Source organism: Phyllobates terribilis, unplaced genomic scaffold (assembly GCF_046119375.1).
Source record: "Phyllobates terribilis strain yellow unplaced genomic scaffold, ASM4611937v1 Scaffold_1336__1_contigs__length_319888, whole genome shotgun sequence".
In the NCBI taxonomy this organism is placed as follows: Eukaryota; Metazoa; Chordata; class Amphibia; order Anura; family Dendrobatidae; genus Phyllobates; species Phyllobates terribilis.
Window position 1 is genome coordinate 173,237 of NW_027364096.1, and position 26,361 is coordinate 199,597.

A 26,361-nucleotide genomic window follows, 5' to 3' on the forward strand; every position below is an offset into this window, starting at 1 on the left:
ATATGGAGGATTATGGGGGGTGCATTATGCTATATGGAGGATCATGGGGCGCATTATACTATATAGAGGATTAAGGGGGTGCATTATCATAGAATGGTAGAGTTGGAAGGGACCTCCTGGGTCATCTGGTCCAACCCCCTGCTCAAAGCAGGATTCACTAAATCATCTCAGACAGATGTCTGTCCAGCCTCTGTTTGAAGACGTCCATTGAAGGGGAACTCACCACCTCTTGTATCAGCCTGTTCCACTCATTAATCACCCTAACTGTCAAAAAGTTTTTTCTAATATCTAATCTGTGTCTCCTCCCATTTAGTTTCATCCCATTGCTTCTAGTCTTTCCCTGTGCAAATGAGAATAAAGATGATCCTTCTACAATGTGACAGCCCTTGAGATATTTGTAGACAGCTATTAAGTCTCCTCTCAGTCTTCTTTTTTGCAAGCTAAACATTCCCAAATCCTGCAACCGTTCCTCATAGGACATGGTTTGCAGACCAGTCACCATTCTGGTCGCTCTTCTCTGAACTTGCTCCAGTTTGTCTATGTCTTTTTTAAAATGTGGTGCCCAAAACTGTACACAGTATTCCAGATGAGGTCTGACCAAAGAGGAGTAAAGACCGATAATGACTTCACGTGATCTAGACTGTATGCTTCTGTTAATACATCCCACTATATGGAGGATTATGAGGGGTCGCATTACATTATATGGAAGACTATGTGGGGGACCATTTTAATATTTGGAGGGCTATGTGGGGGGCCATTATACTGTATGCAAGAAAGTATACAGCATGAAGGTTTGTATGGGGTCCATCATACTGTGTGGAGGGCTGTGTGGGGGCCATTATACTGTTTACTGTTTGGAGGGCCATTATATAGTATGGGGCAATTAAACTGTATGTAGACCCATTATCCTGCATGGAGGGCTGTGTGAGGGCCACAGTTGGGGGATTATACTGTGTTAGGGTCACCATACTTTACCTTAGGAATTGAGGTGGGGTACAGTTGAGTCATTATACTGTGCATGTGGAGGCTAATGTGGAGGAATTCACTGTGGGGGTATCATATTGTGTTTGGTGGGCACTTTTGTTGGCATTATACTTTATGGGGGCACTGAAAGAGGAATCTAAGACTTCAGCAGGAGGAAAATGACTATACAAAGGCTGAAAAGTTGTGAGATATGGTCTTCTGTGACGCTGACAATTATTTTTTTTTTGGGAGGGTGGACCCAATTAGAATTTCTGCTATGGGGCCCCATGATTTCTATGTACGCCCCTGGCTATTGCTAAAGCTCGGCTTTTTACCTGAGAACCATTGCAGACAGCTATTGGCTTGTCTACAGTAAACAGAGGAGAGAGACCGAGCATGCATGTCCAGCAGCACTAAGCACATTAACTGCACCTGCACATTGATATACACTTTGAACACAAGAGGGTGCCATACTATATATTTAAATGAAGAAAATGACTGCATAATTGATGTTTATAACAACATGTAAATGCATATAACTCCTATTAACTATTTTTTTTCTAACATGAGATACCTACATAAGAGATATGAACACCTGTAGGGGAAAATGTAAATTTGCAACAAAGTATATATAAAGTAAAACACCTTTATAAATCAAATGTGTTTATCATATACATCACTGTATTATATAGAGTTTATAACAAAACGGGAAATTTTTAAAATGTTTTCATCCACCATTGAAGCTCGAGCAGGCATTAAAATATGTGTATCTGATACAATGACAGTAAGTGATGGTGGTACATATAATCCTTTACTTGTTCCATCAATAAACAGAGGTCCAATGAAATGTAAAACAGGGCCGAATGGAGTTTTCACTTTCCAGTATGAGCAAAAAGTGTCCCAGACCACAGAATATTTTTCATTGTTCGAGCTAAAAACCCATATATATTCTCCTTTTTGGAACCCAAATGACTTCGGGGAGAATCTGATGTAAATGCATGGTTAATTCTTTCCCATATCAACTTCATTGGCCAACATGCCTCATCAAATGCCGCCATCTGTACGAAATCCATCTCTGTATTGATTTCTGATGTCTTCTTTCTGTAATGTCTTCAGAAGTGTTAAATTGGTATTGATAATAAAGCATGTCTGGAATTAAAAAAAAAAAAATTCATGATGAAAGACGCAATCCAGCTACTATACCCCTCACCAAGTTTATCACACTCTGCAATTCTTTTATATAAAATTTACTCAGTTTCCTGCAGTTAAGCCCCATCTTTGCTTCTCTTTAGCCTCGGATTTCACAAAGAAGTTTTTCTTGTATACTTTGCTATCAGTACCATGATGCATCAGCACAGCATCACATGAGCATCCACAGCCAGGATCATCTGAGCCTCTAGGAAAGACATGGTAATTATCCTCCACTCTGCATTCCCTAGATAGGTTAACATAAGTAAACAGTCAGAGCTGTTTAGTCATCATCAGTAGCTGTGATATGAACTCATGTGCCTGCTTTATGAGACTGTGCTGTAATGAAGATTGTTGCTGTAATATCCCTGAACTGCACTGGCCGTGCTTAAGATTAAATCCCACTGTTAAACTGTTGAAAAAGACTCTTGTCAGATGTGTCTGGTCAGCAACTGAATCTATCATGTGCCTGAGAGAAGCTGCAGCCTATGGTCATCCTGAGTAACAGTTCCTCCAGGATTCCAATGAATTTATGAAACCCGTCTCGCCCTATCTGAACCTAGCGGTGTGCGTGTAACATTGGTGGCCCATATGGGGAGGACTGAGCGGGGATTAATGTCTAGAGGGAGAAGAGGAAAAGTGTCTGGAAAAATACAGCAGCACAGCACCTCAACTTAACTCTGCTACACCACTTAAAGGGGACCATCCCTAAAGAAAACTCACTAGCAGCAATGGATGTTGAAATACAAATAGACAGAATTAGTGAGCGGTTTCTTCAGTTAACCTGCGAAGAATTAAGAACAGTAGCATATAAAGATGTCAGAAGAACAGATTTCTAAAGCACACAACCGCAGGCAACTGTTAGCTGCCATTAATGCAAAAATGGATGAGCTGGGGGAGAAAGAAGCTGAAGACGTCATGGGGACATGCCTCCAGGAGCTAACACAGTTTCTAACCAGGTTGAAGTTGGAGGATGGAGGGACGGCACCAATTACCAAAAGCGGGAATCTCTGTCCGCAGACTGAACTACGGGAATTGAAAGAACAACTCAAAACCCTAACAACAGCCCTGCAGGAATCGACCAAAATCTCTTAACGGGTGACAGACTCAGACAGAACCTTTAACCTGCTCGGGTTAGATAAATCAGGAAGACAGTCCTCTCTAACACCACAAATCACCATAAGTAAAGAATTCAAGATCCTGGGAAAGATTGGAGAGTGTGAACAGAAAGAGAAACTGTCTTATATGAACTTGTTTCACCAGATTGATGCAGGCTTACAGAAAGGCTACCAGCCAGATGAAATCGTTGAGGGGGTGGTGAAGTGATCAGCCCAGGAATGAACCTCTGTAGTATGCTAGAAATGAAGAGTCAATTGACCTTGCAACAACTGAAGATGATTTTAAAAGGGCACTATAAAGAAGAGAGTACTTCAGAATTGTTCCACCGACTCATTAACCTCTCACAGAAAAATAATGAATCACCCCAAAGTTTCTTGTGCAGAGAAATTGAACTGAAGGATAGACTGTTGTTTGCATCCAGAGATGTAGAAGCGGACGAGAGGTTTGATACTGGACTAGTCCAGAAGAAGTTCTTGAGATCATTGGGAACAGGGTTAATCAGCACATACATCAAGTCGCAGCTGAAACAGTACCTAGAAGATCCTGGCATTCTGGACAAAATCCTAATTGAACAAATGAATGAGGCAGCTAGTTTGGAGTCAGAGAGCGAACAAAAGATAAAGAAAGGCTCTGCTCCTAAATCAAAAAATATCAGAGTAAAAGATAAATTCCTTACCAACACCAGGTCAGATTACATGGAGGGGGTGGCTGTGTAGTATTATACATGCACACGCACACCGATGGAGTTTGCATATTTTTAATGTTTAATGTTAGGACTCGCAAGTATGGGGACCCTTGATGCTGGGTTGCGAGCTTGCGTATTTTGGTCAAAATATCGACCCTTACCTCATGTGGTGTATTTATCTTATACACTATTTTTCATCTTTTTTACACATTTTTGTGCAGGATGCAGCCAGGCCTCTTTAGTGTTGGCTGGGTAAATTGGGGCGTCTGTCCTGTGGGGGTGCACGTATATAGTGCTGGGCAGCCCCCCTGATCTAATAGTATGGGCGTCATCAATAGGCTGCAAGCCAGACACTGTGCATCACACATATCTGAGTGATTGGTGCCCTATGCAAACTCCATCGGTGTGCATGTATAATACTACACAGTCACCCCCTCCATGAATTGGTAGGTTAGTGAGTGGCTGTCTGCCTCAGTATTTTGCACATGTGCTGCCCCGGCCTTTATCATGGAGGCTTGCTGCATCCTGCAATGCCTTGGTAATCAGACCTGGTGTTGATAAGGCATTATCTTATACTGTGATGTTTTTTTAAATTAGCTTCTAAATCACCAAAATGAGTCAGCTGAGGTTGGAGACCCCCAGTGGCCAGTCTGAAGATAATCATGGAGACCCTCCAGTGCCACCTCCGAGAGGGAACCTTAAAGCACCAACAAAAGAGAGGACCGCCAGCGCTGACTGGGAAGAAGTAATAGGAGAACTGCGAGCTGAGTTGATTGAGATGAAAAAGTTGATTCATTCCAGAACAGAACCTGCATCCCTCAGACCCAGGAGTGGGTTCCAAAACAGAAGATACCCGGCTTGTGAAGCGTGCCGTTCATCAAATCAGAGTACGGTATGTGTACACTGACTAAGATGTGGTGAGGAAGGACATTATGCCAAGGAATGCCAATGGTCATGGTCTTTTGGGTTAAAAGACAGGAGGTTGCCAGAGAGGGGCGACTGGTAACCACGACACAGAGGAGGTCCCAGAAGCAAATCCAAATCTCACCAAACCCCAGAACGGCATATGAGCTAAAACAGCTGCGTCATTACTATCCCCAAGTGTGTTTCCGTCTACAACAGCTGCAAGAGAGACAGGGGCATCAGTTACTTAATGCCCAGTGTGGAGGTCAAATGATGAACTCCTGGGAGGAGGATTCCTCGGTCAGTAAAGATAGCATCATCGGCCTAATCAGCGAAAGATGCTTTATATAGTGCCCGCTAGATGGACTCCTGATAACAGCACTGTGGGACACAGGAGCCCAAGCGAGCCTTTTAAATGAAGAATGGAGAAGGCGCTACCTGCCACATACGTGCCTTCAAACTCTTAGGACCAGTGGAACTCCACGGCAAAGCAGTCAACCTGACCGAAGTCCCTTTCATAGGCTGGGTGGAAGTGACTTTCCAACTGAGGGCCACGAACAACAGCAACACCATTGAGCTTTTGGTACCTTTTCTCGTGACCAGTGATCAGAACGTGGAAGAGGATCCTATCCTGGGTTATAATGTAATCAGTGAGGTCATCATGAAACACAAGTCAGTGACGCTGGTGGTGGATGCAACTGCCACATTGCTTGCCATACCCAATGTCGTGGTGGAAAATGTGATTCATAGAGTAAAGAAAGCACAGAATACAATGAACCTAAAAGAAGTCAAGGTAGGCTGGCGCCCAAACATCATTCCTGCAAACCAAATGGTGGGGGTGAGGTGTGGAGTCCAGGTAGAACTGGTAAGAAAAGTTCAGAAAAGACTGTTCATGCCAAAAGACTCATCAGAACTTCCGGAAGGCCTAGTTCAAGGTGAGACTGTGCTTACGATTCCTACTGGTGGGTTTACTCGAGTGACAGTACCGGTGATGAATACTACGAAACAAGGGATCCAAAGACTGTGTTAGGTCACATTGAAACCGTTAAAACTGTATATTCAGCCAGTGTGAGACCCGCCCACGGGTCTACCATGAATTCAGTCTCCCCACCAAGGAACAGGAGTTGACCAGGGGAGGAAATTGCACGACCCACCTCGGGGTCCTGGGATCCCCCAGTACCCCTAGAACACTTGTGTGCTGAAGATAGAGCGGTAGCAAAACAGATGCTGAGAGAAGAGTGTCATGCATTCTCCAAAGATGACTCTGATATAGGCGGTATCCCGTTGGTGCAGTTGGAAATCAATTTGAAAGACATGACCCCAGTAACCAGAAGTTACATGTCTGTGCCAAAACCATTACACCGTGAAGTGAAAGAGTATTTACAAGATCTAATCAACAGAGTTTGGGTCCAAAAGTAAAAGCCGTCTTATTCCTCTCCTATTCTTTGTGTTAGGAAGAAGGACGGTACGTTGAGACTCTGCTGTGATTACCGGGAACTAAACCGAAAGTCAGTACCTGATCAGCACCCGATACCACAGATTCAAGATATGCTGGATAACCTATCAGGAAGTACCTGGTTCTCTGTCCTCGATCAGGGTAAAGCATACCATCAAGGGTTTGTTGAAGAGTCCAGTAGACCTTTGACAGCATTCATCACACCATGCGGGATATACGAGTGGATCTGCATACCGTTTGGGCTCAGTTCAGCTCCAGAAAAATTCCAGAGGAGCATGGAGACATATTTAGAAGGATTGAGGGATAATATCTTCCAGCTGTACTTGGATGACAATGTGGTACACAGAAAAACTTTCCGGGAGCATGTTGAACACGTGAGGACCGTATTACAACGATATCAAGTCAACAATATGGAGTTAAGTTGACCCCCAAAGAAGTGTGAACTGTTCAAAAGGCAAGTCCGATTTCTAGGGAAAATTGTGTCCGGAGAAGAATATACCATAGACCCAGCAGAAATCGCTCTGGTACCGGCCTTAAAAGACAAGCGGCCCTCAACTGTCGGGGAGTTGAGGTAGATATTATTATTCCCCTCCTACTGTCGTACTTACGTTCGGAACTTCTCCAGGATTGCCGCCCCACTATACCTCCTCTTGGTGGGGGGGGGGGGGCGACAGAGTCAACAACACCCACGGAGAAAAAGAAGAATGCGGGTAGAACTGGGCTTAAAAGAAGCAACGCCGTTTCATCCCAAAAGCCCATTCTCTGGACAGCAGACCACCAGGAGGTATTGGAAGAACTAGTAGACTACCTGGTAAAACCACCCATCTTGGGATATCCTGATTTCAACTTACCGTTTGTTCTTCATTGTGACGTTTCTCAAGTTGGACTGGGAGCTGCCCTGTATCAGCATCAAGATAGAAAATTGAGAGTCATCGGTTAAGGTTCTAGAACGTTGACAGACGCCGAGAAGAATTACCATCTACATTCCGGAAAATTGAAGTTCCTGGAGTTGAAATGGACTATCTGTGAACCATTTAGAGATTATCTCTACTACAGCAAAGAGTTTGAGGTATACACTGACAACAACCCTTTGACCTATGTCCTCACTACAGCCAAACTGAATGCAACAGGTCAGAGATGAGTCGCTGAACTAGCTGACTTCAATTTCAGCATCAAGTACAGGCCAGGAAAATGCAAGGCGGATGCTGACAGATTGTGGAAAATCCCACTAGAGCCTGATCAGTTCATGCAAGAAAGCTCAGAGGAAGTCAGTTTGGAAGCAATTGAGAGCACTGCCCAAGCAGTACAAGCTTATCAAAAGGACAACACACCATTGTGGTGTCCGTTGACGGTGGAAACCACCATAAAAGCGAGAGAACAAGATTACCCCCTGTCTATTCAACGACTACCAAAAGGAAAAATCCATAGAGCACAACGGGAAGATCAGATAAATGGTAGAATACTACTTTATGTGGACCAAAATTGGTTTCCAAGTAAATGGGAGAGAGATAATGAGTCACCAGCAGTATCTGTTTTAGTTAAAGAATGGATGAAGCTCTACCTCAGTGAAGACGGTATCCTGTATCGTAAAGGAGGTCAAAACCGGCAGTTGGTACTACCCAGAGTATTTCGTAGATTGGTCTTAAAAGAACTCCATGAAAACATGGGACACCTGGGAGTGGAAAGGACAACAAACTTGATCCGTGAACGTTTCTTCTGGCCGTACATGCAGTGAGATATTGAGAGATACGTGACCAGGGAGTGTGGGGGTCTGAAAGATAAACGTCCCAACACATCAACCCGGGCACCTATGGGCAACATCCAAACTACGTATCCGTTTGAGATGGTCTCAATAGACTTTCTACATCTCGAGACGTGCAAGGGTGGTGACGAATACATCTTGGTGGTGATGGACCATTTTACTTGATTTGCTCAAGCATATGCCACCACCAATAAAGCGGGTCGAACAGCAGCAGAGAAGATCTTCAATGATTTTGCTTTGAGGTTTGGGTTCCCTACGAGGTTACACCATGACCAAGGAAGAGAATTTGAGAACCAGATCTTTGCCAAGATAGGAAAGTACTGTAGGATTCAGAGATCCCACATAATGCCCTATCACCCAGAGGGTAATGGACAAGTGAAACGTTTTAGTAGGACATTATTGTCGATGTTGTGCACTTTAACAGCTGACGAGAAGAAAGACTGGAAGAGTTCTCTGTCAAAAGTGGTACATGCCTATAACTGTACAAAGAGCAATGCAATGGGTTACTCACCCTTCTTTCTATTGTACGGTCAATCGCCAAGACTGTCAATCGACATCATGTTCGATACTCCAGTGTCAGAGACTTACAGAACATATCCAGAGTTTGTTCGGAAATGGAAGGAACGGATGGCAGAGGGATACAACATAGCGTCCAAAGTGGTTACGCAAGGACAGAGCAAGAGCAAGGAGTACTATGACTGAAAATGTTATGGAGCAGAATTGGCACTGGGAAGCCGTGTGCTAGTCAAGAACAAAAGGCGGTCCGGGAAAACTTTGTTTGTACTGGGAAGACAAGGTGTATGTGGTCGTAAGGAGGAAAGCCGATGACAGTCCAGTGTATGAAATCCGATTGGAAACCAGAATAGTCCATCGGAATTTACTACTACCCTGTGATTATCTCCCACCACAACAAGACTTTCCAGAAGTAGAACAACATCGTCCGAGATCGACTAAGGGACCACCACAGACTGAAGCTCCGAAGATGGATAGTGATCTTGAAAGTTCACATGAAGAAGAACACACCGTTGTATTTCTCGGACCGGCAAGGAGAGGGATGTACCATCCTCAGGAGAGTGAAGTAAGTCCCCAGGCTCCAGAGTTTGTACCAAGGAGTACAGATATAGTCCAATTCAGATTTGATGATCTAACACCGTTCACTGAAGAGACCGATCGACACTTAGGAGTAGCAGAATTACCAGACCAGGTGGAAACGAACGATTCAAGAGAAGTACAGTAACTTACAGAGGCAGTTCCAAGATCATTTGAGGAAGTTCGAGAAATGAGTGTGGCAGAAGAAACTCCTGCAACCGAGGAACCCGTGGTATCTGAGGAACAACCTACCAGGAGGATGTCGACTCGAGAAGTGAGGAGGCCTGTGATGCTGACATATGAGACACTCGGTGAACCGAGTCAAGTGCCAAGGACTGTCCATTGGAAACAGGTATTTCTGCCTACGGACCAGGTAAGCTCACTTGAGTGGTATTCACCACCGAGAGATATTATGGACAATGTTACCTGGTGGAAAGACTTGTTTTGGCCTAGTGAGAGAGAGAGCTGGTTGAAGACGTATGAAAACCTCCAGCGGAAGAGATGCTGATTGTTTTAATTGTGTATTTCTTTCAGGAGTTCTACAAGCAAAAGGTCGTAAGAACAGGTTGTTATTGATGTTTGTAAATTTTATGCCAATATGACAATGCCAATTTGTATATAAAGTTATTCAACTTTTAGCACTGTCTCAGAATTGGTCAGCTTGACCAATTAAAACGAATATCGAGAACGACATTAAAAAAGAAGGGAAAGTGTGACATGCAGAAATAGTGCTGTTGCTTCAAAAGGATCCAGCAACTATAAGAGTTAACACAGTCACAAGAGACAGGGAGTGGTTAGCAGAGCCCCAGGGGGATTGTGGGGAACTTGTTTACTATTCTGGCTGCAGCCAAAGGGAGAAGTGGTATGTGATCTGTATCTCACAGAAGTGCAGGAAAGAGAACAGGATTCAAGTCTAGGGTGAAACTCAACACAGGTCAGATACCTTGCACTGTTAGTTCAGGAAATCTACCATCGGGCAGGAAGATAAGGAATGGAAGGAATTGTGTCACAGAGATCATCTTCCTCATCAAACCCTCCCCCCTCCATCTCCATGCAGAATAAAGAATGTTGTGTACTAGTGAGTCCTTGTGAAGGAAAAGCCTGCTGTTTACGTATAGAAGTGTGCTGCCAAGAGATCTAATTTGTGCTGAATTATGCTACTGAAGAGACTGAGGTTCCTGTGCCTGCTTTATGAGACTGTGCTGTAATGAAGATTGTTGCTGTAATATCCCTGAACTGCACTGGCCATGCTTCAGATTAAATTCCACTGTTAAACTGTTGAACAAGACTCTTGTCAGATGTGTCTGGTCAGCAACTGAATCTATCATGTGCCTGAGAGAAGCTGCAGCCTATGGTTGCCCTGAGTAACGGTTCCCCCAAGATTCCAATGAATTTATGAAACCCGTCTCGCCCTATTTGAACCTAGTGTCGTGCGTGTAACAAAAGCCTAGTTTTGTTGGTTGGCTCTGTCAGGCACTGTAGTAAGGGCACTAGCAGCAGCTATCTCAGTCATAGCAAATTTAAAGATGTGAATAATGTGTGGGAGCATTGAGCTCAGGACCTTTTTCATACTGACTCCGGGATAGTGATGATTTTGTAAAGGTGTCAGTTGTGTCAGCCAGACCTGGAGATTATCTGTGAACGAATGCATGGTCAGCAAGGCTACAGCATGTTAGAGAGGTGGTAGCTAGAGAGAGCCCCCTTAGGCTGCGTGCCCACGATGCCCACAATGTTTTTTAAGCACTTCCGTAGCAGCAATTCCGCCGTGGAAACGCTTAAAAAACGCTTGGTAGAAGGTCTGCAATGTTCCCCAATGATAATCCGCATTTGCTGAGCACATGCTGGGAAATTTCCGCTGCAGATTATCATTGCGGAAAAATCCGCAGCACTACCATTAATTTTGCGGAATCGCGGCGTTTTAGCCACCATTGACTTGTATTGGACCGCATAACATCCGCATGACTACATGTGCACATGCGGATATTATGCGGTTCAATGCGCAGATGGTACCTGTGTCTGGAGAAGAGGAGACTCTCCTTCAGTCCCGGGTACCATACTACCTGTAGTTAAAAAAGAATTAAAATAAAAAATAAACATATACTCACCTTCTGATGGCCCCCGGTCTCCTTCTCCGGTGTCTTCGGCTGCTCGCGGTGGTAAAAGGACCTTCCATGATGTCATTTAGTCATGTGACCTGTCACATGACTAAATGACGTCATGGAAGGTCCTTTTACACCACCGCGAGCCGCTGAAGACACCGGACGCAACGGAGAAGGAGATCAGGGGCCAGGTGAGTATATGTTTTTTTTTTATTTTTCACCATTTGTATTCTTTTTTTTACTATTGATGCTGCATTTGCAGTATCGTAACTTGGTCACACTATATAAATCCATGCCGTTTGCATGGATTTATAGTGTGACCAAGTTGTCAAGCACTTTTCCAAGTGATGCTAAAATCGCTTAGAAAAGTGCTTCACAACCCGCATGCGAAATCGCATGTTAAAAAAGCTTCACTTACGCTTCTACCTGGCAGAAAAAACGCATGTAAAATCCGCATGCGTTTTTTCTGCCAGAGAGATGCAGAAACGCTCAGGAAAAATCCACAGCATTTCTGCATCATGGGCACATAGCCTTACACTGTTTCACAAGAGTGCAACTAGGGTGCAGTGGTCACAGCGAAACATATGAGCCATGTGGCCCTATATCAGGAAGGTGGAGGTGATGTTATCAGTGTGGGATGATGTTGACAACAGACGCATGCTCAGTAGAGGAGGAACTAGCCCAGACCCTGAAAAGGACATCACTGACGGCTCTTAATTCAGGGAAAGGACAGGCGCTACTGCAATGACGGCAGCCTCTGCTCCCTGATGATGGTTTGTTTGTAAATCCCAGTATGCACTTGGGGTTCTCAAACGAAGCAACGTGAAACAGGAAGAAGATAAAAAAAAAACTAAAAAAAAGGAGTCAGATAGTCTAGTGAACAATAGGGATTTTTTAAGTAATGTATATTAGAAAAGAGATTAGGTAATGACATTAACCCCTTCACGACCTATGACGTTAATGTACTTCAAAGGTCATGTCCCTGACTTTAATGCAGGCTCATATGCCGAGCTCGGATTTTTCACAGCAGATAATGGCTGATTTAAGCCCAGATTCGGTTGGTCAAGACCCAAACCCCAGTCTTCACCAGTCAAGATGCCGCAGGTCAAGCACCGAAGATCAGACGGTGGTCATTGGATGAAGCAGGACGTCTGCCGTGCTGACGAGAAGACCCAAGTGAACCAGGCCTTTAATTCAAGCGTAGACGAACGGTACAGGGTGTGGGCCGTGGCTGCGCTTCAGAAACGAACGAGGGTGGCCAGTGTGAAGAACCCACTAAGTGACTCACATATGAGGCACTTGTGGCTTAGCGGAAAGTACCGGTGTCCCCCGTTAGTGCCAGTATAACAATCAAAGGCGCTTGAAGCGCATATTACAGCTACAAGCCTGGCGCTGGCAGTGACGCTCTTTGAGCTAAAGACATTAATAGTCGTTTAACTGTGAAATGAGACTGCACGCAGATAGAACATAGAGTAAGATATTGCATTTATTACACTGCTTTTATTGTCATTACTGCTAAGATTGTGTTAGTTGTCTCCATATACCTGCATCACCATGTGTTCCTATAGTTAAACGTTCTTTCTGTGGTAGGAAAATAAATAGCTTTGGTTAACTATCCCTGCATCCTCACTATCTGCATCATTACATCTAGATCATTTCACCCGATAAATGAGCATTTTGCTTGTTTATTGTGTGTGATTGGCTGCCTCTTTAGAAGGGACTGAAAGCTGTATTTTAGGTGTAAATGCAGCTTTCAGTCCCCCATACATAAGTCTAAAGTCGGTCGACGCATTCATATCAATAAGTATGCCTTACACTCTAATATGTGTGGTGCCCCTGAGGGTTCAGTCGCCACAGAGGTACTGCATCTCACCCAGAGGTGTGGTATCTCACTCTCAGGTAAGGAAGGAGTACAGCCCGGGACCCTAACACCTGCATTCAACACATCCACTTCAGTAGGGCAGGGCGAGATTGCTCCTACGGGAGAGCACAGTCCCTGGGCCCTGGCTGGAGTGGAGGGGAACTTAGTGAGGGGGAACCATGTAGTGGGTGTGGGTGGAGAACGTAAATCAGGGGAGCACTGGTGAGGGAGTGATATAAAAGAGGGAACCATCTTAGAAAGACAAGCCAGTCAGAGGAGGAGAGTGTGTGGAGCAGAGGCTCTGCAGGAGCTCTGCTTCGGAGGCGGGCCTAGTGAGAGGCCCAGGACTGAGAGAGGAGAGGGAGCAGGAGAAAGGCTCCAGGAACAGAAGGGATCCCAGGGGTACGGGCAGTGCTGGAGGCCACCCGTACGCCCGAATCTGCCAGGCGGTGGAGGGATCGAGCCGCAGAGGGGACCGACCCCTAAACTAGTGGAGAACTACAAGGCTCAGCTAGGGACCGGAGGCTGCTGTACTTGCAAGGTGCAGTGGCCACATCCGCAACTATGTCGCCGAAAAGGTGGCCACAGAGGGTCCAGGGGACAGCAGGTCGCCCGACAAGACCCGAGGCTACCGGATTGGGACACTGGTTGCGAGGCACAGGGCAGGAGGGCGAGAGCCAGCGCAGGAAGACGACTGAGGAAGGCACATAGAAAGGGGTCCTGTCAGACACTCTTGAATCACCTGAGGGATTGCTGAACCCCTGCCTGGTGAACGCAGCACGATGTGGGAGGTTGTAGTCCGGACCCTGTAACCGGAGGAACTTATCAACTGTAAGTAAACTCGGAAGACTGCACCCCACTGTCTCTGTGATTATTGCTGCGCCATCAACCCCTGCACTACAACGCCCAGCATAACCTATAACATCTACACTGCCCTGGAGCTGAGTTCTACCTGTGGAGAGCTACACCATCCCTGCTGCACTCACATCAGCTCCAGAGGACCTGCTCCGCAGCAGCGGCTCCCTTAGCCGCATACCACAGGTGGCGTCACGTACTTTATACAATCACTATAAATCCCCAATCAATAACCCTTTTTATTGACCGCCCTGGGTCACGGACCGGGTCACTGCCACTGTGACATCCCCCAGCATCTACCAGCCCGGCACCGGGTACCCCACGGCCCAGTGGGAGCGTCATATGTATGTGTGGCGCCCCTGCGGGTTCAGTCGCCACAGAGGTACTGCATCTCACCCAGAGGTGTGGTATCTCACTCTCAGGTAAGGAAGGAGTACAGCCCGGAATCCTAACACCTGCATTCAACACTACACTACTACAGACCAGCAGGAGGGGCAAAATGCGCTGCTCCTCTGCTGAGCCCTGTCCCTGGCTGGAGTTGGGGGAACCAAAGTAGGGGGAACCATGTAGTGGGTGTGGGTAGAGGAAGCAGTTCAGGGGAGCACAGTAAGGAGCAATATGAAAGAGAGGGTGGAACATTCTAGAGTGAGTGAAGTTCTGAGGGGGTTGAGTCAGAGAGAGAGTCAGAGCAGGAGCTCTGCTCAGGAGGAGGGCCTAGTGAGGAGGCCCAGGAGAAGGAGAAGAGGAAGGAACGGGAGCAGAGGGAAGGCTCCAGGAGTGAAGAAAGGATCCCAGGGGTATGAGCAGTGCTGGAGGCCACCCGTACACCCAAATCTACCAGGCGGTGGAGAGATCGGGTCGCAGAGGGGACCGGCCCCTAACTAGTGAGAATTGCAATATTCAACTAGGTAACCGGAGGGTGCAGCATTTCAAGTGCTGCAGCCAAAAGCCACATCTATTTCACCGAAAAGGTGGCCATAGAGGACCCAGGGGACAGAGAAAACGTCACCCGACAAGGTCCGCGGTCACTGGATTGCGACACTGGGTGTGAGGTGTAGGAAGACAGCCAGAAGGAACACACAGAAGGGGGTCCTGTTATGTACTCAGGAGGTACCTGAGGGTTTGCTGTACCCCTCCCTGAGTAAGCACAGGACAACGTGGGAAGTTATGATCTGCAGTTGTAACCAGGAGCAAAGTGAGAACTGTGAGTAAATCCGGAAGACGGCACCCCACTGTCTCTGCGACTTATTACTGCGCCATCATTCCCTGCACTACACTTCACAGCAAAAGTGTTTAGGGGTGATAAAGTAAGAATTTTTTTGTTTGTCAGTTAAACTCATTGATGGTGATGTGTGTCGGGGCTCTTTAAATCACTGTAAGCAATAGCAGACACTTGTGCTAATTAGTTTGGCAGGTGTGTCCAATGAAAGGCAAGACTACTTAAGAAGGCTGTCCCACATTATTAAGCAGCCTACATTTTCTGCCAAAATGGGAAAGAAAAGGGATGTGTCGGCTGCTGAGAAGCAACAAATTGTGGAGCGTTTAGGTCAAGGCATGACTACAATCAACATTGCCAAGACACTTCATCGTGATCATCTCACAATCAAGAAGTATGTAGCTGATTCACAGTACACACGTGTGCGTGCTGATAAGGGAAAATTGAGGACTTTCCTACAGGCAATTACGTCAGGTTAAAAGAGCAGTGGCAAAAAAGCCTTGTCATAGCAGCAGACAAGTTTTTGAAGCAGCTGGTGCCTCCAACGTCCCCCGAACAACAAGATGCAGGGTCCTTCAGAGGTTTGCAGCTGTGCGTAAGCCAACCTGTCGACCTCCTCTATCCACTGCACACAAGCAGAAACGGCTCCAGTGGGCCAAACAATATATGAAGACTGACTTCAAAACTGTTTTGTTCACCGATGAGTGCTGTGCAACGCTCAATGGTCCAGATGGATGGAGTGGAGGAGGAGGATGGCTGGTTGATGGACACCCCATGCAAATACGGCTATGGCGCCAACAAGGAGGAGGTGGAGTAATGTTTTGCGCGGGAATCATGGGAAGAGAGATTGTCGGCCCCTTTAGGATCCCTGAAGGGGTAAAGATGAACTCCATAATGTATGTTGAGTTTCTCAAACAGCATTTCCTGCCATGGTTCAAGAAGAAGAACCGTGCATTCCGCAGCAAGATCATTTTCATGCATGATAATGCCCCGTCTCATGCTGCACATAACACATCTGCATCTCTGGCTGCTATGGGCATAAAAGGGGACAAACTTATGGTGTGGCCCCCATGCTCCCCTGACCTCAACCCCATTGAGAACCTCTGGAGCATCATCAAAAGGAGTGTCTATGATGGCGGGAGGCAGTTCACATCTAAGCAACAGCTCTGGGAGGGTATTCTGTCCTCATGCAAAACAATTGAAGCAGAAACCAGCCAAAACCTGACAAATTCAATGGACGAGAGAGTTCAAAAGCTCCTTTCGAACAGGGGGTCCTATGTGCAAATGTAACATCACCTAGAATAAAGTTTTGAGTTGAAAACTGTTTGATTTCAGTTTGTAATAACCTGCTAATGCTTATAATTTCAAAAATGACCATTTTTTTGTTCTTTATTAAAATGAAAAGGTTGAAAACGCTGCTGTGCATAATAATTTGGAACGTGCATTTTGAGTGCAGTTTGAGTGTTTTATTTTTTTTTAAATATACTGTTATCATAGGCAGTTTGTACAAAAACCTTTCAATTGTACTCTAATAGTTATTTGACTGGAAAATTACAATGACTGCAATTCATATAGGTAATTTGGGAAAATCTGAGAAAATATTATTTGCATAATAATTTGGAACACAGTGTACAACATCACCATTTCCTACCCTGGAGCTAAGCTCTGCCTGTGGAGAGCTGAACCAACTCTGCTGCACTAACATCAGCTCCAGAGGACCTGCTCCGCAGCGGCGGCTCCCTTTAGCCACATACCACAGGTGGCGTCACGAACATTATATAAAAACTATAAATCCCCTGTAAATATCCCCTTTTATTGACCACCCTGGGTCACGGACCAGGTCACCGCCACTATGACATCTCCCCTAGCAACGACCAGCCCGGCACCAAGTACCCCAGGGCCCATGTGGCGCGTCATATTGGCGCGCCAATCAACTGGTCAGGGAAGATATTATTTGGGCATATACAATTTTGGACTGCCGATCACTTCATTCTCTCTGAGATAAGCTGCTGACAGAGATGTTTGTCAGTTTCTCTCATAGAGAACACAGGAGCACTCGGCCAAGTGAGCGCTTCCGTGTATGGGAGAGACGGCCAAGATGGTTGTCGGCCAAATGATCAACTGAAGCATCATTTGGCCAACAATTCGGTCACAGTTATCAGATTCTAAATAATATTATCAGTAGGTCACACCAAAGGCTAAGCCTGTCCTGTTAACCCTTTCATGACATGCGCCGTACATATACGGCGCATGACGTGTCTTCGCCTTAGATGCAGGCTCCGACGATGAGCCCGCACCTTTCCGGGGACTTGACAGCGGATCTGATCAGCTGTCATGTGCTCCTAACAGCCGCGGGTGGAATCGCGATTCTCTCGTGATTATTAACATGTTAAATGCCGCTGTCAATCTCTGACAGCGGCATTTAAGACGGCTCCGCTGGAAGAGCGTCACAAGACCCGCCCATCGGCGCCCATGTCACATGACTGCGCATCGTCGATGGGTTGGCATGACAACCCGGTGTCTGCAGGAGACCCCTACAGTTGTCATTGCAGGGATGCAAGTGAACATTTTTGCTACATACAGCGCTATGTGTAGCACAGGCGATCGGATGATTGCAGCTTCTAGTCTCCCCAAGGTTTACCCCAAAATGGTATCAATAAAAACATCAGCTCGGTGAGCAAAAAATAAGCCCTCACCCAGCCCCAGAAGCCGAAAAATGGAGACGCTACGGGTCTCAGAAAATGGTGACTTTTTTTTTTTTTTTTTAACAAACTTTAGATTTTTTTACCATTTAAATAAAAAAAAAAAACTATACATGTTTAGTATCTACAAACTCATAATGACCTGGAGAATCATAAAGGCAGGACAGTTTCAGCATTTAGTGAGCATGGTAAAAGAAAAACCCAGAAAACAACTGTGGAATTTAATTTTTTTTGCAATTTCACGACACTTGGAATTTTTTCCTGTTTTCCAGTACAACCAATGGTGTCGTTCAAAAGTACAACTTGTCCCGCAAAAACAAGCCCTTACACGGCCATATCGACAGAAAATGTAAAAATTTATGGCTCTGGTAAGAAGAGGAGTAAAAAACAAAAGTGCAAAAACAGAAAAGGGTCGCACCATAAAGGGGTTAAATAGGGAATATGACCTATTTATTCTACCTATTTCTCTACTCCCACATGGGTGACTAGCCGTCTTTGCCTCTCCTGAATTCCTACGCTGGCTAAGTGATAGCAATATGCCAATTTGACCATGATACTTGATTTCTCCCCAATATGATGACAAAATAGATGTCACATCTACAATCCAGGGGAGTAACTATAGGTGCAGGGGTTGCAATAGCACGCGGGCCCTGGAGCCGAGGGGCCTCAAAGGTCCCTTTGGCCCATGTGAAAAGACCATTACTATTGAAGATTTGCAATAACTAGGGGCCCCGTTGGAGCTTTTGCATCAGGGCCCATGAGCTTCAAGTTATGCCACAGCGAGAATCATTCTGACCCATGTTCACAACACATTCAAAGCCATGTAAATCTGCAATAACATATCCAGCAAATAATCATTATCACACAATAAGTGCAACATAACACATGCAATATCTCCCATGGGGAAAAGAACAACGGCCCCTGCAGCCTAAAAAATCCCTAGTATGTAATATACAGTGAGCCCCAAGTATAACAATGTGTGCAGAAAATAAGAAGAGCAATAGTTTGTAGATATAATGGAAGTAGGAAGCGTAATACTAATTATGAACCTATCCTAGTGATGCAGTTAGTATTATTTAGACGATATGAATCATGACGAGGGTTTATATAAATTGGGCAAAAAATAAACATTTAAGTCTCTTCTACATGTTTGATGCCTACCTGCTATATCATTTCTTCAGTGTCTGCTGCTTTTGACCTTTGATTTCTTAGGAAAAACTTATGGTCAGTGACCTCCTGTGTAATCAGTGGCTCCGTCCCTCCTTTCAGTACTGCAGCTCTGTGAACTCGGATTGGAACAGAGCCCTAAAAGATACAGTTACCAGAGTTCATAAATCCATACCCAAACCAGACTCTCTCTTAAAGAAGTTGTCCACTACTTGGACAACTCCTTCACCCCCACGCTTGGCCCCAATAAAATAAAAAAGCTTATACTCACCTATACTCAGGCGTTTTAATTTTATTATGGCCAAACATTTAGATCAAGAAGGGGTTGTCCAACAACCCCTTTAATGCAGACTCCTGACCACAATCCTCTGTAATACAAACCCCAGACTTCCTTTTGAAATAATGCCTAATCAGACTCCCCTCATGCTGTGGCACCCTGCTGTTCACAGGTACCACAGGACCCAGGGTGCATGGATGGACTTCTCCACAAGAGGCCCTCATTACATACAAACACCTCCACCCTTCCACCTCACACCACCAGAGGGAGCCTGTTAGGGATATATATATGGAGGGTGGAGCCAGGCAGCTCAGTCAGTGAGAAGTTCAGTCAGAGTCAGAGAGCGTGCTGACGCTGAGAGCAGCGAAGACGCAGCGCGTCTGCTGCTAAGTTCTGAGGGCCCCGAGTGTGGCCGACGGCAGAGAGGAGAAAGGAGAGAGGAGTTGAGGGGGCAGAGGAGCTTCATAGGCTCACCCCGATATACAAACCGGACACTGGGTCCGCGCCTACAGGGTCCCTTTATACCCAGTAGGGTTCACCGGCATTCCAGGACTACAAGTCCCTCGATGACCTGAAGCTAGGCCCATTACAGGATCAGGTACCACGAAGGCCCCAGCTTTACCAGGGATAGTGGTTGCCAGCAGAAGGTCCTACTACCGAGCGACAGGTGAAGGAACAACACGACACATAAGCTAGGCCCAGGCTGGCCAGGAGCATACAGAGAGGCAGACACGGACCAGGAGGCCTTATACCCACTCACTGGGGAGAAGTTCTGAAGTGCACCCATCCTACTGAGTACCCTGGACCGTACCTGACATCCGCACCAGTAAAGGTATTGAAGCGAATCCCCTGTCTCTGTCAGTTACTTCTGCTGCGCCATCCGCCTGCACTACAAGTCCCAGCATCACCACCATCAAACTCCACACGGCCCCGGGGGCCGCTCCACCTCAGCTGCCATCCCATCACCCCCCGGAGGTCTGCAGCAGCGCTGGTAATCCTTACCAGGTACCACAGGTGGCGTCACAAACTATTTATTATATTTTTCCTATCCAAGTTACAAATCCCCCTTTTTGGTTGACCACCCTGGGCCACGGACCGGGCCAGCCACCGTGATATCCCCCACCAGCATCCACAGGCCCGGATGCCGAGTACCCCATTGCCCCGGGGGCGCGTCAATGCCTCATTCACACGACAGTGTTTCACGTACGGGTTATATCCGCGGTGTTCACCCACCCATTATAATCTATGGATCAGATCACATAGCCTTGTTGTTTTCCAGACTGTGTGTGTGTGAGACCCGCAGCAAATTTTAACCATTTTTGAGCCATTAAAGATAAATCTTTTTATTCAAAAACTGTTGTTTAAGAAATGTTTCATGATAAATTCCACCAATTCTATTTTTACCACAGACAGGGAACTCCAAGCAATCCAGGCATTAGAAAATCTCTTGCTGGGGCAGGCGAAGTATACAAGGGTAAGTTTCCCTCTACCATTAGTAAGGAAGGCCAGGGAGCCCCATAGGGCGTATAGGCCACATGACAAGATAGGAGGGTGGGAGTGAAGGAGTTAAAATTTTGAATAAGGGATTAGGAGTAGTGTGGGGAGTTTTGATTGGAGGGGAAGAGGTGGGGGGAGGAGCAAGAGATGATATAGGGAAGGGCAGGGGTCAGTTACCTCCTCTTGCTTCCTGGATCGCAGCTGAAGCAGACCAGACCCTGCAGTGGAGCCATGGCAGATCTTGTGGCCTTGCTGGACCTAGCGCGGCCTGTCTCAGCGATCCATGGGGCAGACTTGGTGCAGCAGCAGCTGCGGGTGACCTGTGCACAGTCGTCGGCTGCAGAAGAAGCTTCAGGGAGGCCTGCAGCGGTCACGGCCGCCGGAGCGTTACTCACCAGCAGGTGAGGTTCGGAGCAGGAGAAGCTCCAGGAGCCCCCTCGGGGACCTCTGCAGCCAGGGGAGCAGCGCGTGCCTGAGGCTCCTTCTCCGATCCCCAGGAGGAATCCTCGCCGGAGCCGCAGCCTACCAGAAGTGGGCGTGCCTGCGCTGCGGCCTACTTCCGGTTTGCGGCCTAAAAGGCCCCCGAGCAGCGCGGCGGTGACCCCCGGTGACAAGCCAGCCGTGGGTTATACCTGGCAAGATGGCGGGACGAGGAGTCCTCCCACGGTCTGCGGATGAGGGCGGGGCCAGCGTCCAGTGTACGGCGGGGGAGGAGTTGCTGTCTGCAGCGGTGGCCCCGATGTCATGCTGGGGTCGACCCCGGCGGGGGAGGGAGCGTGAAGGGCCTTCCCACAGTCGGCAGGGAGGTGCAGCAGAGCCATGAGGAACACTGGCGCAGCAGCAGGTGGTCAAGAAAGGGGACAGATGAGAGATGAGCGGCCCTCCTGCAGGCGGCAGGGTGGGTCTGTGGATGGGAGGATCTGGGGTCCAGGAGTGCCACGGGAGATTGCGGGGGCAGGCTGTCCTGCGGGGCCCTTTTAAGATCATCGGGCAGGAAGCGGCCGGCAGATGTGCGGGACCTTAGGGAGCTATCTTTGGATCCGGAGCGGCAGCGGCGTCAGGCAGCCCCTTCTGCGCCTTTATCAAGACCTGACAACGTTGAAAACATGGAGAAAAGCTGAGAGGAGGGCGAGATTTCATAGGGACCGTCAGAACATGAGCAAGTTCCATCAGGAGATGTCGTGGCTGGTCAGAGGATCTCTCTGAGGCAGCCTGATGAGGAGACTACCCTTGTTCATAATTTAACTGATGTGGGTGGTGCTCGGGGTGTGTTGGGGGTTAGTAATTCAGAGGGTGTTATAGGGAATATTCAAGGGGCAATTGGTGGGTGCACGATCTATGGGGTCAATTATTTGGTGTATTGCAGGGCTCGGCGTCACAGGGGGCAAGTGATGTGAGGTCGCCGGCAGTGGCGTGAGTGGCTTCCGGAGGTTCAGGAGCAGGATCTGGGCAGGCGGGAGTGCGCCTGCAGGGTGGTGGCTCGGTGGTATCACAGGAAAAAGAGTAATACTGAGAAAAGGAGGATGAGGTGGTTCTGTTGGATTATTGAAGTGTATGTGGCAGCCCAGGAGTCCGGGTGCCACAGTGGCATTGCCTCCCTCACAAGGGGTGATGCCATGCCTGGAAGCAAGGAGGGGTCCCCTAATCAGGTTTTGCTAGCATGCAACACTTTCCTGGCTCCAGACCAGCAAGGGGAGCTCCTCCCCTTAGCAACTGGGATCTGGAGGCGGGGTTAGTTTGAGGAAAGCAGAAAGGAGTTGAAGTCAGGACATCGATGAGGAAAGACCTAGGGAGTGGAGCTGCACAGCAGTTCACCCCAGGGGAAGCGCAGAAGAACTGGACACTGGAGTCCGAGGTTGTGGGGCACCGAAAGCCCAGCAGCAGAAACCGGAGGGCAGGAGACTGCAGGTCTTCTGGCCCCAACAGACGCCCGGAGGTTCAGCAGCACCATAGGACCCAGCACCGCACGTGGGAGCGACACTCCAGGAAGGTCCGAGCTGCCTGCCATACGGGTGAATGTAGCACCCTGAGGATTCGGCTGCTACAGGGGTATTGCACCTCAACCCAGAGGTGTGATATTCCACTCCCGGGTAAGGATGGAGTGTGGAACTGAGCTCAGATAGACTGCATGCACTACATACATCCCATTCCAGAGGAGCAGGCCGACGGCACTCCCACTTAGAAATGTGCAGGTGCGACCGAGCCTGTTCCTGGCTGGAGTGGGAGGGGGGAGGAACATCCCATGTAGTGTAGGGGCAGATAGGGGGAGCAGTCTGGGTAGTGGTAGGAGCTCATTGGGTGCTGGTCACCTGAGCTCACACATAGAGGGATATATAAGGAGGGCACCAACTAGGATCAGGGTCAGACGCAGAGAGTAAGTCAGATGCAGAGGACAAGCCTGCAGAAAGAAACAACAGCCCTGGAGAGAGAGTGGAGTAAAGAAGGAGACCCAGAGGGGGACAAAGAAGGGACCCAAGAACCCAAATAAGAACACCGGGTGAGGAGTCAGCAGAAGGGTACCGGAACCCAAGCTGGTGGGGGTAAAGACATTCCCCAGCCAGAGACCGGAGACCGTGGGCAGAGTCTGTCACGGTCACCCACTACATTCACCCTGAAGGCACACCACATGGAGGGTCAGGGAACCTGAGGCCAAAGGTTGCCCAACAGAAGGCCCGAGGGAGCTGGATTTAGGTGAATCACTGGTGGGGACGGCTGAAGGAAGGACAGAGGGAGAGCTCAGGGCCACGCTCCGGACTTGTTTGGGGGTTGGCCGGATCCAGGACCTGGTGGACGCAGCACGGCTCGGGAGGTCACTTGGAGCTAGAGTGACCAGGAACATCTGCAGTAAGTAAAGACCCTTAACTGCACTACCCGAGTCTGTCATCATTACCGGCTGCACCGCACCACCACAACCCCCATCCTCTGCGCCTGTCCCCTCTGAGGCTATACCCCTCCCGTTGGGGGTTATCCCACCAAGCTGCGCATCCACCATCAGCCTCAGCGGACCCTGCTGCAGCGGCGGCCACAGTGACCGCATCACAACGGGTGGCGTAGTCGACACAACGAACTTTAATAACATCAGTAAAGACTGCCACATAACCCTGAGCTTGACGCCCTGGGCACGGGACCGGGTCACAGCCGCTCGGAGACTACAACCCCCCATCTGATCCGGTGCCGGGTATTCCCCTCAAAAAGGAATATGTCCCAGGGGGCGCGTCAACTTTGGCGTAGTCGGCAGGATTACGTGCCCGCAACACCCGGGTACTGCGTGCCTGAAGAAAAGTGCAAGTTTACCTCAGAAAGAAGACTCCTGCCGGTTCCGGAGGGTCCACGCCATCGGACTCCATCACCAGTCGTTTCCCGCCGATTGTCCGCCATTTCCAGCTTGTTCCCGCCATCTGCAGAGTTTCCCGCCACTGGGCGACGCTTCCCGCCAAAACCGCAGATTTCCCGCCTTGGAAGAGCAGCGGACGCCATTATGGGCGTGCCAAAGGAGGGCGAGAGGCCACCTCCCATCGTGGGCCGGGACAGAAAATGGCGCCAAAAGTGGAAACCGCCCCCACCAACAGAGACTGTGATGCTGGAGGTGTCTGTCAGCGTGAAAGAACTACCCCTGGAGCTGACAGTCACCGAGTTGCCCCGGGACCGCCCTCGAAGTGGGAGGAGACGAAAGAAAAGAGCAAAGATGGGTGTCGCTTGGAGCAGTCTAGAACGAGCGCACCCGGAGGCGAGGTGTCCAGAGCAAGAGCACCCGGAGTCGAGGAGAGAAAGAGTAGACCCGGGAATGGAGCGGCAGCAGAGCAGCACCGGCCCGCTGGCCAGGAGCCTGCAGAAGGAAGAAGGAGGAGAGCAGAGCAGCACCGGCCCGCTGGCCAGGAGCCTGCCGGAAGAAGAGCAGAGCAGCACCGACCCGATGGTCAGGAGCCTGCTAGAGTCAACAACCCCGCTAGGCTTAGCGAAGATCCTGGCGCAGCTTCCCCGAGATCGGGAGTGCGCGCGGAGTGCCCTGGAGGGCCTCGCGGGAAGGATGGCCCGAGTGCAGAGGGAGATCCTGGCGGAGTGGGGCCGGGAGATGGCCCAGCAAGCTGGAATCCGCCCACGGAACCCGCTCCCTTGGAAGAAGACACCGACTACCTCTGCGGATGACGCGGGAGGACCCAAGGCCGGAGACGGCGCAGAAGAGGGAGCGAGACGTATGGCAGCAGGTAAGGGGGATGCCTATACCCCATACCGGAAGACCACCCACCTGCCCCAGCTCCCCGTCGCAGAGCCCGAAAGTCCCCCTGCCGTACCCGAGACCGCCATGACACCGCCACCGACTAGGCCCCGACCGGAAGCCGCCGTCGCGACCCCAGTGACGTCACGCGTCGTGACCCGGAGCGTGGCGCAGGAAGAAGAGCCTCCGGCCTGGTCACAGGGCCTAGCGTTTCCGGGCGCCGCATCCAAAGCAGAGCCATCTACCTCCGCGGAGCCTCCGGCCTGGTCGCAAGGCCAGGTAACCCAGGGCGCCGCCGTCCTAACGGTGCCCTTCACCTTCCAGGTGCCCCAGGCCTGGCCGCAAGGCCTGGGCAACCCGGGCGCCATCACCACCGCGCCCGCGCCCGTAATACCAAGGGTGCCACACCTGGGGGAGGACCTCTTCGGCCAGCTCACATGGCCGGACGGGCGGCCCTTCATCTGGCCCGAAGGGTACCCTGAGCTAGAGCGGCAGCAAAGACTAGGGCCCTTGTGTGAGCCCCTGATCCCGGCTCCAAAGCCCGTGACTCGGGTCTCGCCTCCACTCGAGGAAGCCCAGTTCGTGTGGGACCCCACGGGAGAAGATTTGATGGGGTTCACCGGAGAGACTCGGGCAGCTGCAGCAGAGCGTACCGAGTGTTGCCGTCAACAGCTGGCAGAGTTCAAGAGAGAGCGGGAGGAGAGGCGGGCCAGAGAGCAATGGGCCCGGACCCGCAGCGCGGAGCAAAAGAGCCGGACCAGAAGGGACCCCCGTGCAGCAGATCGTCCCCGTACCATCGGGACGGTAATAAAGTTTAATGCGCAGCATGGGTGGGGCTTCATAAAGGACCAGAACACCATGGGTGACGTCTTCGTTACCCGACGAGATGTCGAGTCTCACCTGCCAGAGGGTCACAAAGGCCGTGACCTCTACGTCGGTGACGAGGTAACGTTCACCCGGCACAAGTGTGCCAAGGGACCTTACGCCCTCCACGTGCATCGCCTGACAGAGGAGGAGTTGCGGTGTAGGGAGGAAGAGCCAGAAGACCCGGACGGGTTCAAGGCTAGGAGGTACTACGATTAAGAACAGTAGTAAAGAAAAACTGTATATAGTTACCCGTCGGGGTACACAAGAAACCGTGGCTGCTTTAACGTTTAGTCCCCGTTGGGACCAGTGAACAGTTTAACCCGTGTGTCCCTTACCCAAACCAGGCTGAGGACTGTGAGCAGCCATCCCTTTCCCTTACCTGGCCGGGGACTGAGAACGGCCAAAACTTCCCTGTACATAGTTGCGCTTCCTAAGGCGC

General features: G+C 49.0%; 1 long non-coding RNA gene across 1 annotated transcript in view; it reads right to left on the bottom strand.

The window, feature by feature from the left end:
• Positions 1-447: 447 nt before the first annotated feature.
• The window catches only part of LOC141244078 (uncharacterized), a 54,852-nt gene continuing 28,938 nt past the window's right edge, over positions 448-26,361 (bottom strand). The window contains exon 4 of the long non-coding RNA XR_012308062.1: positions 448-2,112. This is a non-coding gene — a long non-coding RNA (uncharacterized lncRNA). The remainder of the gene's footprint in view (positions 2,113-26,361) is intronic.